We start from the raw sequence: 14,944 nt of genomic DNA on the forward strand, positions 1-14,944 counted from the left end.
TGTCTCTTCATATCCTTTACCCACTTTTTAAAAGGATTATTTGTTTTTTTCTTGCAAATTTGTCTAAGTTTCTTAAGATACTGGACATTAGATTTTTGTCAGATGCTTAGTTTGCAAAAATTTCTCCCACAGAATGGGTAATTTATACAGAAAAGAAATTTATTTCTTATGGTTCTGGAGGCTGTGAACTCCAAGATCCGGGTGCCTGCATCTTACAAGAGCCGTCATGCTGTGTCATCTTATGGTGGAGGGTGGAAGGTAGAAGGGCAAGAGAGCACACGAGAGGAGAAAGGGCAAAACCTGTTTTGCCTTAACTTACTTATTGTTGACTTGAGTTTTATAAATTACGTTGATCATGGTGGTGATTCTTTATTTTCTTCTCCCTGAAGAGAGCCAGCCCACTAGTCCAGCAGTCGTAGGCCCTACATCTACCATATCAGGGGTAGAAATGACCTGGTAAGAAGAAATGTGGAAGAAAGAATAGAAGCAAGGTGGAAGGCGTGACCCTGCAGGAGACTTCTTCTTCTCCTTGAATTGTTGGTCTGACTTTTCTGTTCATCATCTAGGCCCTCTCTCTGACAAATACAGAACACCCAATCCCAATATTGGTTAACAATTTCAGATTTCTAGAGATGTTTAAAATGTTAAATAATGAAATCTGAATTATTTGCACTTGCTTTAAAGTGTGCCTTTTAACATACCAAAATCTAGAATTGCTCCTAAAAATGTTTCATTTTGATTTCTTAGATAATTTTGAACTCTTTAATGGTAAAGGCCCAATTACCTTTTTATTCCCAGTGCCAAGTACAAGGGCCAACATATGGTCCATATGGGACCATACTGGCTAAATAAATGATTCAAGGAAGATGGGCTTCATTTTCACCTCCTATATGTAGGTACGTATTTACTGACCAGACAGTGGAAACATAACACTTGACTAAAACTCTTAAGAGAGATGCTCACTAGTAGGTAAAACTCTAGTCCATACTGTAGTAATATGATATTGCTCAATATAAATATTTTAAGGAATAGAAACTTGTTTTGTGTCCCATCCCGAAAGCAACCTTGTCGGATCAGTAGTTATCTCTGCATCAGTAGAGGTCTTTTCTGAGGTCCAGGCATCCAAGGTGATGCTTAGAATAGCTAATCTGATCACATCAGCAGAAAAAAGGGAGTCTAGACACCAGAGACGTTGGTTTCTTGTAGAAACAGCTCTTTTTAAACAGTTTTATTGAGGTGTAATTTATATACCTTTTTAAATTATAAAATTCAATGAATTTTAGTAAGTTTGGGAGTTTCTTTGCAAGGAACACAGACCACTTTAGATTTGTTCATTGGGGAAATTTGAAAATGTGGGTTGTGTGGTCTCATTTACATAACTTGGGAAAGTGTAATGAAGGGGACTATCCCATTTAACCAGCTAATTAGGAAAGCGATTGATTAACATTAGTGATCATTAACTGTTGCCAAGTATGTGGTATTTAATCTGAATGCAGTATTTACTATGGACCCTTCATTAGAGTTAGACGAATAATGCTGGCAAAATGTTATAGGCAAACATTTAGCTTGTCAGCATTCCTTTGGTGGGATCTCACATATTTGGTATGTATGAGTTAACTAGTATGTCAGAAAGTATGTGTCAAGTCTGCCTGGGTAAACCTCTAGTTTTTAAAATCTGAGCGAAGGAACTCTTTTATTTTGGCAAAAATGAAAACTTACTGATTAAACCAGTAGTTTTCAACCAGGGTCAGTTTTGCCCCCAGGGGACATTTGGCACCATCAAAAAACATTCTTGATTGGCACCACCAGTTAGGAGGGTGCTACTGGCATCCAGTGGGTAGAGGTCAGGAATGGTGCTAAACATCTTGCAAATCACAGGACAGCCTCCACAACAAAGAATTATCTGGTTCACATGTCAGTAGTGCTGAGGTTGTGAACTGCTGATTTAAACTGACAGGAAAACTTCAACTCAGTGCTTTCAAATTCAGTGTTTTCCCTTATAGAGTAAAAATCTTGATTCATTTATTCTTAATTAACTTATTCAATAAATATATATATATATTGCACCTACAGTGTTCTTAGCGCTGGGGATACAGCTGTGAGCAAGTATCCCAGAGGGCATTGTGGAGGGTGTCAGGGGATTATTGATTGATGACAAGGGTACTGTTGGCATTGATGTCCAGAGACTGGGGTGACAGCTTCCCAATGAAGAATTGTTCCACACAAATGCTGCAGAACCCTCTGAGAATGCTGAGCATAATTTGTGTGACAGATACAGACAAGTATTGCAGGAATCAGAGAAAGGAAAGGAAGGAAGGGAAGAAAGGAGAGGGAGGAAGGGAGAGAGGGAGGGAAGGAAGGAAGGAAGGAAAGAAGGAAGGATGGATGGATTTTTAGTAGTGGTAAATAACTCTCTAAAGAATGGAGCAGGATTAAGAGATGAAATGTGGTTGGCAGCAGCAAAGGGGAGAAGTGTACAGCTGTGTGCACATTGGTATGTGGTGGGGCAGTGCCTTTCCATATTGGAGGATGGTTCGAGAAGGCCTCCCTGATGAGCTGACATGAATGGAGCTCTGAATCATGAGATACGGTCTATAGTCTGCAAAGAGATATAGGAATATATAGCATTCCGGGCAGTGGACTAACATCTCCAGTAACTTGGAATGAGATTCCAGGTGGGTGCAGTGACACCTGAATGAGTCTCTTGGGTTTTGGGGGTAGTTACCTGGATCTAAAAGCAGAGCTGATGAGTAGGTGGGTAGCTGACCCCTGGGGAAGTGGGAAACCCAAGGCAAGTCTTTGCTCTGAATGTCAGCTATTAGGTGGGACTTTTTATGTGTTTGACATTTCTTTTTAAGCTAACAAATGAGTACAATGCAGGGACAGAAGCAGGTTTCAGCCAGTAGGACTGACGACAGCAAATTCTATAGAAATGGGTTAGTGATGTAGCATAGTAGTGCTGTATTTAAAGTCGACAGCAAAGTTTGATAGTTAGAGCTGGCTGTTAGAGCAGCTGCTCTGCATACCACACAGTAGCCAGTGACAAGGACATGTTGAGGATTATTGCCCCAGGAATAAAAATAGCCCAGAGTTTTGAGAAACTGGATCCTCTGTGCTCACTGTCCAGGACACTGACTCCTAAGAGTTACTGTCCCTTTCCAAACTCCTCAAAAGTCCCAATGCGCCCTCCACTCAGAAATGAGCAGCAGAATTTTGGGGTGACCCGATCGCATACCTGCTTGCGTCTTCTAAATCAGCAAGTTAAGCCACTTCTTTTAGAGGTCATGGTGGCACATGGACATTGACAGTGTGAACTGAGTATTTATGAGTGAGCACAAGTCATCCCTTCCCGAGGCCTCAGCCCTGTGCCTTCCTTTTCCCATGTGTAATGGAGGTTGTTTGGTGCCAAGGTTGGATTTCTAACAGCCTCATTTTTTAAAGGTGTACCTTTATTTTACCACCAGAGAAAAGGAAAGAAATTAACCAGTATTGGAATATTTCTCATACCCAGATTCAATTTTGCTTTTGGGGGAGACTCTGATTCCTTTTGAGAGAAATAAATGTTTATGTGCATAAAGTTTTTGGTAAACACTTACATTTGGGTTGGCAGTAATCATCAGCTGCTAAATTATTATTGCTGCTCTCTTCATTAAGAATTTTACCATAGGTTATGCCCACTCCTGCTCACTAGTCAGTGCTGTTTCCTGTATTAGGTTATTTTTTCTGAAAACTTGCATATGGGAAGATTATATCAATAGTATCTTTACATGTTTTATGTTAAAACTTTGAAACTCACACATTCATGTACCTGTGCCTCAGAGCTGAGGTTCGCAAACTACAGCCCCGGGAAACCACTGGCGCTTTCTCTATGGATTTGTCTGTTTTGGGACATTCCAGATAAATGGAGTCATATAATATGTGGCCTTTTGTGACCAGCTTCCTTCACTTAACATAATGTTTTTACAGTCTATCCACATTGTAGCTGTATCAGTACTTAATTGCCATATAATATTCCCTGGCATGGATAGACAACCTTTATCATATCCTTTCATAAGTAAATGGACGCTTTGTTAGCTGTTAATTATGTTGGTTTGAACATCCATGTACATGTTTTTGTGCAGACCTATCTTTTATGTTCTCTTGAGCACATACCTAAAAGTAGAATTATTGGGTCATATGGTAACTCTGTGTTTGGTATTTTGAAGAACTGCAAAACTGTTTTCCAAAGTGGCTGCACCATTTTACAACACCACCAGCAATATAGGAACATTCCAATTTTTCTACATCCTTTCTAATACTTACCATCTGTCTTTTTTATTTTAGCCATCCTAGAGGGTGTGAAGTGACTTCCAGTTCACTAATAACTGACCATATTTTATTTTCGTGTGTTTACTTGCCATTTATATATTTTCTTTAGAGCAAGGTCTATTCAGATCCTTTGCCCATATTTAAATTAGGTTGTCTTCATATTGTTGAGTTTTAAGAGTTGTTCATGTATTCTCAATATAAAGACGTTGTCAGGCTGGGTGTGGTGGTTCATGCCTATAATCCCAATACTTTGGGAGGCTGAGGCAGGTGGATTGCTGGAGCCCAGGAGTTCAAGACCAGCCTGGGGAACATGGTGAAACCCTGTCTCTACAAAAAAATTCAAAAATTAGCTGGGCATGCTGGCACGCACCTGTAGTCCCAGTTACTCAGGAAGCTGAGGTGGGAGGATAGCTTGAGCCAGGAAAGTCAAGGCTGCAGTGAGCCAAAATCATGCCATTGTACTCTAGCCTGGGTGACAGAGTGAGACCCTGTCTCAAAACAAAAAAGAAAAAACAAAAAATCTTGTGAGCACTCCACTGCCTGTTTTTGTAGACAAAGTGGCATTGAAATGTAGCCAAGCCCATATTGTCTGTGGATACCTTCTTGCCAAAATGGCAGAGCTGAGTAGATGGGGGTGTAGAGACCACAGAAACTGCAAAGCCAAAAATATCTACTACCTGCTCCCTTACAGAAAAAGCTTGCCAAGTGCAACTTCAGATGAAAATATGTCACACTGTCTATTTAAAAGAACAACGAAAAAGGCTGATTTGGTCACTCACCTATTTCAACATATTTCTATACAAATGAAGTAGATATTTAAATCAGAGGTTATGTAAGTGGACGGTAAAGACAGAACTTCGTTGTATCAGAGGTTGTCCATTGGTTATGCCTAACGTTTATCTGTGTGGTTACACAGAAATTCCAGTCAAAGAGCCTAAGCTTTCTAAAAATAAATGTTTTCATTGTAAGTCAAGACAGTGATTTAGTTAATCTTCACTCTAGCTTATAAACCTCTGAACAGTGCAATCAGCATAATGCTTGGTAGAACATTGAAAATGCCCTCACATGCTTTGGTGGAAAACAGTTTATGGGATTTTTTTTTCCAACATGGCTCATGAGAGATTTGGGGATTTATTTAACCGCCTTTATCCAAGCAAATCTCCTAGTGACCTTGTTGGGATTTTGATCTCAGTTAAGACTAGAATATATATGACTCATGCTAAGTAAAGGGCCCACAGAGGATAGATGAGCTGACATGAATTTCCCTCCCCTGGGAAGAAAGGGACTGGCATGAGCAGAGTCTGCAGCAGAAGAGTTCAAGCTTGTCCAACCTGCGGTCTGCAGGCTGTGCAGCTTCCAACGTGGCCCAACACAAAGTCATAAACTTTCTTAAAACATTATGAGATCCTTTGTGATTTTTTTTAACTCATCAACTATTATTGTTGTTAGTCTCTTTTATATGTGGCCCAAGACAATTCTTCTTCCATTGTGGCCCAGGGAAGCCGAAATATTGGACACCCCTGCCTAAAGCCTTTGACAGTCAGTATGTGGACTTTCTTGCCAGAGGAAAATGCTTTGATCAGTCTCTGGTGGGAAAGAGACAGTGCTGATCAAAGACTTTTTATTCCCAATGGCTCCCAAAGTTTGCACTTACCAAGAATGCCTGGGTTCTCTTCTGGATGAGAACCGCATTAAGTCTGGATCAATACTTGAATGCCATTCTCACCTCAAGGCCAAAGTACACAATTATACATGACACAGTTCAGCCACATGGGAGTAGGTAATTGTATTTCAAAATAAAATTTCAGAATGAAAACATAGTGTCTGGTCATAATATATGCTTTACTACTCTTCTACCACCTTCCAGATTTTATACAATATAGTGAGGTTTTTAAGTCAAAAGTATTTTGTTACACTACTTTATTTGTGTGATACATTACTCATTATTTTATGCTGTATGCTGCCCCGCCCCCACCACCTTGCTGTTTCTCAGTCTCTCTGGAACCTATTCCACAATGAAACATTCCTCCTGAAGATCACCAATAATTTCAGTAGCTTCCATGGTTCTTTTGTCTTGGTCTATCAGCAGTGCCTCACCATGTTGATTGCTTTCTCCTTGAAGTCTCCCTTTACTTGGTTCTTAGCTGACCTCACCGTTTAGCCCTCCTAGGTCTCATTTGCTGATTCACACATCTCCCTGATTTGTAAATGTTGGAGGGCCCCAAGGTCTCCACCTGTGCTCCTATTTACTCTCAAGGCTTTGAACACTATTCATAAACTGGTGATTCCCAAGCCAGACTTCTCTTACTTAACTCACTTGACTATTCAGTGTCTTTGCACTTTCCCCAATAGGCCTATCGAGATGCCAGGCTGAAGTCCTGATTGCATTCACACCCTTTCTCCATAGCCTTGATAATTTAGGTAAATGCAACTCAGTAATTCTCATTATCTAGTTAGTCCAAAAACTTTGGAGTCATTCTTTTTTAAAAAAGCATGTCATTGTGGATAATATTGAATGTACTCAAAAGTAGTCAGAAAAAAAATAATGAAATTCCACATGTCTTGTGCCCAATCCCAGTAGCCATCAACCCTTGGCTACTGTGCCCTTCAATTTGCCAATCCACCACCACCCCTCCTATATTATTTTAAATCAAATCTTAGTCATTAGATTGTTTCATCCATAAATATGACTGCGTACATCTTTAAAAGATACGGATGTCTTTGTATTTTATTATAGCAATACTGTTACTGTACCTAAAAATAATTTCTAAATCTATTACCTAGTCAGAACATAAAATCTAGTTGTTTCAAAATGTCATTTATTTTTTACAATTTGTTTGAATCAGGATCTTCTTCCTCTTCTTCTTTTTCTTTCCTCCTCATCCTCCTCCTCCTTTGTTGTCTTTTTTTTTTTTTTTTTAAGAGATAGGGTCACACGTTTTTCCCCAGACTGGTCTTGAACTGCTCAGCTTGAGTGATCCTCCTGCCTCAGCCTCTTGAGTAGCTGGAACTCCAGGCCTGCGCCCCTGTGCCTGGCTTTGAATCAGGATCTGGAAGTCATTCTTGACTCTTTCCTTTTCCTCCTACCTACACCCAATCTGCCTATAAATTCTGTTATTTCTTTAAATTATGTACATAATCTGACCACTTCTCAACACTTCCACTGCTCCCTCGGTGGGCTGCTCCACTTTCATCTCTACCCTGGATTGTTGCTTCCCCTGTCTTCTCCCAGCCTTTGCCCCTTCATTTCATTCTTCATAGGAGCCACAGAAATCATGTTAAAGATAAGTAATACCATGTCACTCTTCTGTCCAAAACTCTCTATTGACTTCCCAGTTTACTCAGAGTTAAAAGCCAGAATTCTCACAGAGGTCCAGGTTATCTCATGCCAAAGCTTAATGGTTTAAAGCTGCAGACATTTACTATCATATAGCATCTGTGAGTCAGGACTCGGTGCAGCTTAGCTGAGTCCTCTGGCTCAGAATCTTCCAGGAGGCTGAAATGAAAGTGTTGTTGAGGGTTGCAGATTCATCTGAAGGCTCAACAGAGGAAATGCTCCCACCATCACTCATGAATCATTAGCAGGATTGTTAGCTCCTCGTGGGTTGTTGGGCAGAGAGACTCAGTTCCTCACTCATTGTTTGCCAGAGACCTCTCTTAGCTCCTTGACACATAGTGAGCTAGTTCACTTACATCAGGACAAGCAAGAAGAAAGTGAGCAAGAGAGAAGCCAAAGTTTTTTTTAACTTAATCTTGGACTGGATATCCTATCACTTTTCCCGTATTCTGTTTGTTTGAAGCAAGTCACTAGGACCAGTCCACAATCAGGAGAGAGCATGAGTACCAGGAGGCAGGAATCATTGAAAGTTTTCCTAAAAGCATCTGCCACAGCCCACTAGTCCTACATGATTTGACCCCTATTGCCCGCCGACCTCAGCTCCTTCTGCTTCCCCTTTGCCCACTCAACTGCAGCCACACTGCCTCCTTGTTCTTCAATCACACCAACCTTGTGGCTACCCCAGGGCCTTTGCACCTGCCATGCATTTTCCATGGGACATTTTTCCTCCAGATACCTTCACCACTGGCTCCATCATTTCCTTCAGGCCTCTGCTCAGGTATTTTCTCAGCAGGGACATTCCTGATAACCACAGGTAAAATAAAAACTATTCCTCTTCCATATCCCCAGCATTCTCTGCTCCTCACATCTGCTTGTTCACCACCTGATATGATTTGTATTTCTTTATCTTCTCCCTCTGCTAGATGTTGTTTCATGGGACGGATATTTTATATTTCTTGTTCACTCCTTTATCCTTAATACTTGGAAAATTGCAGCAGGTGCTTAGAAATTTGTTAAATTACTGACTTTGCATTATTATTTTAACCATATTGACAAAACTATTGAGACTTAACTCTGACTCACTGACTTTGGTGCATGTCACTGGTACTTTCATGCCATGACTTTCATGTTCTTAAGTTCTCACATTCTGTCTTCCTGTTTGCTTCCCTCTTGCTTTGTATAAGTCATTCCTGGACTAACTGAAATATATCTTGAGTTATTTTGCTTCGAAAGGACTGTGTTAATATCATGCTGTGTGAGCCCTTATATATCTGAGATTTGCAATTTCAAGTTGGTCTTTTTTTAAAAATTATTGGATCTCTGTGTTGTATAATTTTTATTTGTTCTTAAAATTGGAAAATTTTTACCAGAATCTATTTATTTGTTTTTCTCTAGTTTTATACTGATTGCTACTTACATGTGCCAGGCACTAATCTAGACTAACTTTTCATATTTTTTTCATTAACATTTTATAGTAAGCCTTTCTTGATGTACATACCTTGGGATTTTCTTTAGCTCGGAAAGATCACTTCTCAGATTTAAAAAAAAAAAGATCCTTTGTTTAATATGTTCTAATCTGTTTATCAGGAAAAGCAAGTATCCTACATTGGATCATTCCTATTGTTCTTTCATTTCTTTTACTTCCATTGCTTTCACTTCAGTTTTATTTCTTCTGTATTCGGGAGTGAGTGTTCCTCAGTACATGCTCTCTATCACTGATTAAATATGTTGCAGTGTTTCTTTTGTGTCTCTGATGACGACTGTGGCAGATTTCATTCATCGATCACTTATTCAGGTATTATTTATTTACTTATTATTTACTATGATTATTCATTATTTTATGATTGTTTGCAATTATTCATTCTCTCCATCCCGACAAGGGGACGGTGTGTCTCCACCCACTGCCATGTCATCTGCAGCGCCTCTTCAGGCGCCAAACGCTGCTTGTTCTCATTAACTCTGAGCTCAGCCCTGTGACATGATTTTGCCAACGGAATGTATACCAAATATACTTATGATATACATATATATATACATCAAATATACTGTACCAGATTGCACCAGAAACTTTCAAAATTATATTAAGATATATTCTAAAATTGACCTTTCAGTTTTCTTCCGTATCTTGAAGGCAACATTGCCTTTCTTCTCCCTTTTTATTAACGATCTCTTAGGGGGCTCCAAGTTAAGTTTTCTTCCTTAATTGTAATCATCTTTAAAATATGAGGTGTATGCCAATGAATGGGGTAGACGGCTTCCCCTCAAGCATCCCTTGTAGTTGACTTTAGGGTTCTCTTTGGAGATGGAAGGTTGGTTGACACACACAGGTCCTGTGTGGACCTCTGCCGTTTAGTGTGGTATTACAGGATTGGTAAGGGGACGCCACATTCTGCTGCCTGGTAGTCTGACTGCTTAACTTGGATAAATCAAAGTCTTCTGTGGCTTTTATTTCTTGCAAGAGACAGTAAATGAAAAGCCCTAGATTGTGCTTATCTGATTGTCTTCTCTTCCTTTCTTCATCTTACTATATGCCACGTTGTAAGAGTCTTCATCTTTAACGAATGAAGACAGTGGGGTCTCAGTGAGAGGTATTGTAGAAGTTAAATGTCCTCAAATACCCTACATATAGGAAAGGGTGATTTGTCTCTGACTTTTTTAAAACTCAGTGTCTCAGTGGAAGGCATATCAGCATGATGGGCAGTGCAGACTATTGATCTCCTCCTTGATACCCCTCTCGTCTGTTTCAAGGTCACACTTCTGCTCTGTTTTGTTTTGTGTTATTTTTTTGAGAGAGGATCTCACTCAGTCACCAAGACTCACTGCAGCCTTGATCTCCTGAACTCCAGCAATCCTCCCTCCTCAGGCTGCTGTGTAGCTGGGATCATAGGCATGTGCCATCCCATCTGATTAATGTTTGCATTTTGTGTAGAAATGGGGTTTTCCATGTTGCCAAGGCTGCACCCCTGCTTTAAATAGTACATATTCCTCCTGGAGACTTAGCTATTCTTGAACAGTAGTCTCAATTTCTGGGGCCCTCATAACTTTTCTCCTCTTCTGTGTATTAATGAATATTTCAATGAGAAATACTACTTACTGGCTAACATCTTAATCTAGACTCTAAATTTCTCATTTTCTCTAATTTCAAGAGAGTGTGACTGAGTTTCTTCCCCTCTCATTCTAAGACTGCCTTTTCCAGCCCAGCAGAGCTATAGATGATGAAAGGGTTCGCATTTCCCCATTTAGCCTTGGCTCCTTCAGCTGTCCTCCGGGTTTTGGTGGGACCAGAGCTCTGGCAGTGTCCTCCTGGTTCGTGGTTGGGTTTCTTTGCCCTCCCTGCTTTAAGGTAAGTGTTGGCAGTGCCAGGCAAGGATCCTAAGTCTGACTTCTTTGAACCTGTCAGGTCCTGGAAAGTGCCTCGGTTTTGATCTTGGGGAGACTTGCATCCAGATTCCCACTCCACCATTTACTAGTTTTTGATGTTCGGCAAATGCCATTAAGTGTGTCTTTTCCTATATAATGTGGCAGTACAATACTCCTATGTTTTGGTTACTATGAGGCTTACAGAAAATTAAGTATTAAGCTGGGAACATATCTGGCATGAAATTGGGTGCTCAATAAATGCTGATGGTGGTGCTATAAATGTTCTTATCCAAATAATTAATATAATAAAGTCATAGTCTTGATACTGTGGTCCACCACAAAATGAACAAAGAATGGTGAGGGTCAGGTTGTTTATCTATGCTAACCCCTCTCCTGCAACTGCTTTTATAAGCCTGCAGTTAATTCTGTGCATGACTTTTGTAACATTGCTTTCCTTTCCATGCTTCCATTTCCTTGTAAAATAAGGACACAGAACTGTATCAGAGCAGCAAATAGGCTTAATCTCTTATGTCAACTCCAGTTGATCAGTAGTGGGTACCTGGAAAACAGATTTAAAAAAAACCAACTCTGAGGCCTTGTCTGGGCTCAGCAGATAAGTTTGCCATGATCTATTAGCAATGGCTGCAATGGATAGAAAGGCTGGTGGCAGCTATTCTGAAATTCTCCAGGCCTGGACTAAATGCTCTCTAAGACCCTCCTCAGTCCTCGGTCCTCTGATTTGTTATCAGGGTCTTTTTGATGGGCCTTTGTAGCTGGCTGACATCCTATCCTTCCAAACGAATATTCAGTGCCATTGGAGTAAAAAGTAGATATGAGTAGTTCAGTTAAGAATCTGGATTATATATCAGTAAAAATAAATACAAATCAATTTAAAAAAATCTGAAAGGGAAATGGCTGATTAGGCAGCTGCTTCTCTGAATGGGGCAGGTATTTCTTGGAGACTGCATTGCAATTTGAGTCTAAAAAACAAAGCATTTTCATCAAAAGGGCAAACAGGATGGTTCCCTAAAGTCGTGCATGCAAACCATTGCCCAGTGATGCCATGTGGAATTGGGATATCATTTTGTGTAGGTTTCTGTCAATAGCATTTAGCAATGAATACACTGATGGGTCTTCTGAAACCGGAAACAGTAACTTCCTGAACTGCAACAGAAAGTTATAGGTTTCTAACAGTTGTGTAATTATGTGAATGTGTGCTATAGGTAGATTATTTTAGAAATTGATTTAACCACTTCCTTTGATATTTGGGATCTAAGATAAAGGTGTCTTGTTTCAGGGGTACTTGGTTAACTCAAGCGAGGAGACTTGATTTGCATGAACCTTCAGGAAGAAATCTGTGTGTGCATTACTTTTTAGTCTTCCCATTTTTGTAGGGAAAAATAAAACACTTAGTAATCCACTGGAATTTTATAATCTTAAGCAAAATATTCTTCCTGACACTGCAGGAAGATTATGCAAATATTTGCCTTATTTGTGAAAGCTTTTCAGATACGGAGTTGATTCTAGGTCTAGGTCTTCCTTCTCCAAAATCTCTATGGCAGGGTACATTCTTCATGCCCCCTCTTTTTATGCCTCACTGCAGACAGCTACAATATCTATTTGTGAATTTATGATCCCTGGCAAAGCAAAAAATCACCCATCTGTAGTCATACTGTTCTACTAAATATGATGAAAGAACTATATTTTTAGTTTTCGCAGAAACAATCAACACTAAATGTGATTTTTGTCCACAGTTTACCCTCAGCAAGGCTCTGTGACAGAAGGACATTTTTATAAGGGAATCTATGAATATGACAGCGGCAATAAACAGCTGAAAATAATCTATGAGGCGTTTGCAAATTACCCCTCATGAGCTGTAGTGGTTGTGAAAGATAATTTGTGGTTCACACAGAATACCCTGCAAATTGGGTCTTTCATCTGCAATGTTTTTTACAGTTAAAACATTTCATTTCTCATATTAACAAATGATAACTCTGCATTTGTTAATCTAAACAATTTGATTTATATTTTTTCTGTGCTGAGAAGCTGTTGACATTTCAGGATAAGTAATTATTTTCATTGCCAACTGCTGTTTGTGGTGACTGTAGGCAAAAGATAGAAATCTGAATGTAAGTGTGCATCGTTTTAATCATTTTCCTTAAAGACTGCCCATAAAGCAGGAAGTCTGTTTGCCTGAGTTATCCTCTGTACCTAGAAATCTAAAAGGATGTGAGTGTTGACAAGCAAGGATTCTAGTCACTTTCAGGGTTTTCTGTGGTGGGTCAGAAACCCCCTCATGTAATCTCTGTGGGTAGGGGGGATAGGGTTGATCTCCACTGTCACCAAACCTCTGGCAGGGCCTAGTATACTTGCTGACTTAAATCACTGCCATAAGAGGAAGCATGTGTTATTGGCCTCAGTAGGTCTCAGCTAATGTAATATTTGTTCAAGTGGCTCATGGGGTGGGTGTCAGGATTATACAAGAATACCTTGCCCCATGCCTGGTACACGGTACACGGTGTGAGCTCTGGAAGCATTTGGTGAAACTGGGACAAGGTATAAAAACATATACAATTTCTTTCTCACATTGCCTTCTTGGCCAGGCATACCCAGTCCAGGGCCGTGGAAAGAAAGGTTTTTTTACTTGGAAAGTAGTCACTATGTCCTTAAAGAAGGATGTTGAGCCTTACCCACTGAGTGACCCATGGAAAGGAGGTGCCAGGGCCTGGGACAGAGCTGATGCATCAGCAGGCTTTCCTTGGGGTCTTTTTTTGATCTACAATTTAAGGTATTTCAGTTTATTTTGATATTCAGAAAGAAACTTACCATCAAAGTTTAAACTTTGTCCCCTAGAAAAATCATCTAGCAAAATTGTTGCTCTAGTAAGGTGGTCCATCTTTAGCCTCTGGGTGTGTGGGGCCCATACTAGCTATGAAGGACCACGGCAGATGTAGATTGCCTCTGTGATTGTTAGGGATGCATCAGTGTGAGACCTGCACAGAGTGTGGTAGGTTTATACATTTCCCTGCATCTCTCCCATACACATGTGAACCTTCCATTCACATTTCAGTTAGAGAATGGACTACTGATTTAAGATCGAAACCAATCATTACATAGCCTGAAGGAGTGAATGTAGAGCCAGTACCCTGAATGGCAAATGTGTTTTATCCTTTGAACCAACTCCAGTTGATTAGTTCTGGTTGCCTACAGTACTGTCTTAAGAAGGCATCTGTGGTGCTGAGCTAGGAGGAGTGCTGGGATTGATTAGCAATGTCTGTCATGGTCTCTGGAGCGACAGTGCCCCTGTATTTGCCATTCTCTGCTTTTAACATGTCCATGACTCCTCTGTGCTCTCTTCTTGTGTAAAATAATTTTAATACTAACAAGTGACTGTGTATGAGCTGGGGCATCATGAGAGAGAACAGGTAGATTCCACTTTAAGAAAACTTAGCATGAGAAAATGCAAATTTACAAAATGCATAAATCTGGAGCCAATTATTTCTATTACAGAAAGATTCCATGAAAGGTTCCTTTAAATAGCCAGCTCCCCTACTGCATTAAAATGATGATTCAATTTACAAAAATTTACTTTGCATGCAACTCTTCAAGACCATGTCTGTGGAATAAAGCCAGCCACACCTGATTTTTTTAAACCATGGCCTAAATAATGTTCAGGATAGCTGCCTCCACCTATCTTGAGTCTCTTGGTAATTTCCCCTCTCTTCAGTCTTCCTTCATGCTCCTGTCTCAGCATGGGGAGTGGACAATCTGGGTGGTGGACAACAGCTGCTGGCTTCCACCCTGACACGGCTGCATTTCATTAGTGGGTAAACTGATTGCTCCGAGTATGTTTATGTGTGGGTGTGGTTGTACAACTCCGTGCACTCTGTGCGCTATACATGCAGATACAGATACACAAAAGTCATTATCTCGCTTTCA

The 14,944-nt window shown here is 40.1% G+C and overlaps 1 protein-coding gene across 5 annotated transcripts in view; it reads left to right on the forward strand.

Moving 5' to 3' along the window:
* Positions 1-14,944, forward strand: part of CACNA2D3 (calcium voltage-gated channel auxiliary subunit alpha2delta 3) — a 963,339-nt gene that overhangs the window by 789,572 nt on the left and 158,823 nt on the right. The window lies entirely within an intron of this gene.

This window comes from Aotus nancymaae, unplaced genomic scaffold (assembly GCF_030222135.1).
Source record: "Aotus nancymaae isolate 86718 unplaced genomic scaffold, 86718_ANA_hifiasm-v0.15.2.pri h1tg000067l, whole genome shotgun sequence".
Classification (NCBI taxonomy): Eukaryota; Metazoa; Chordata; class Mammalia; order Primates; family Aotidae; genus Aotus; species Aotus nancymaae.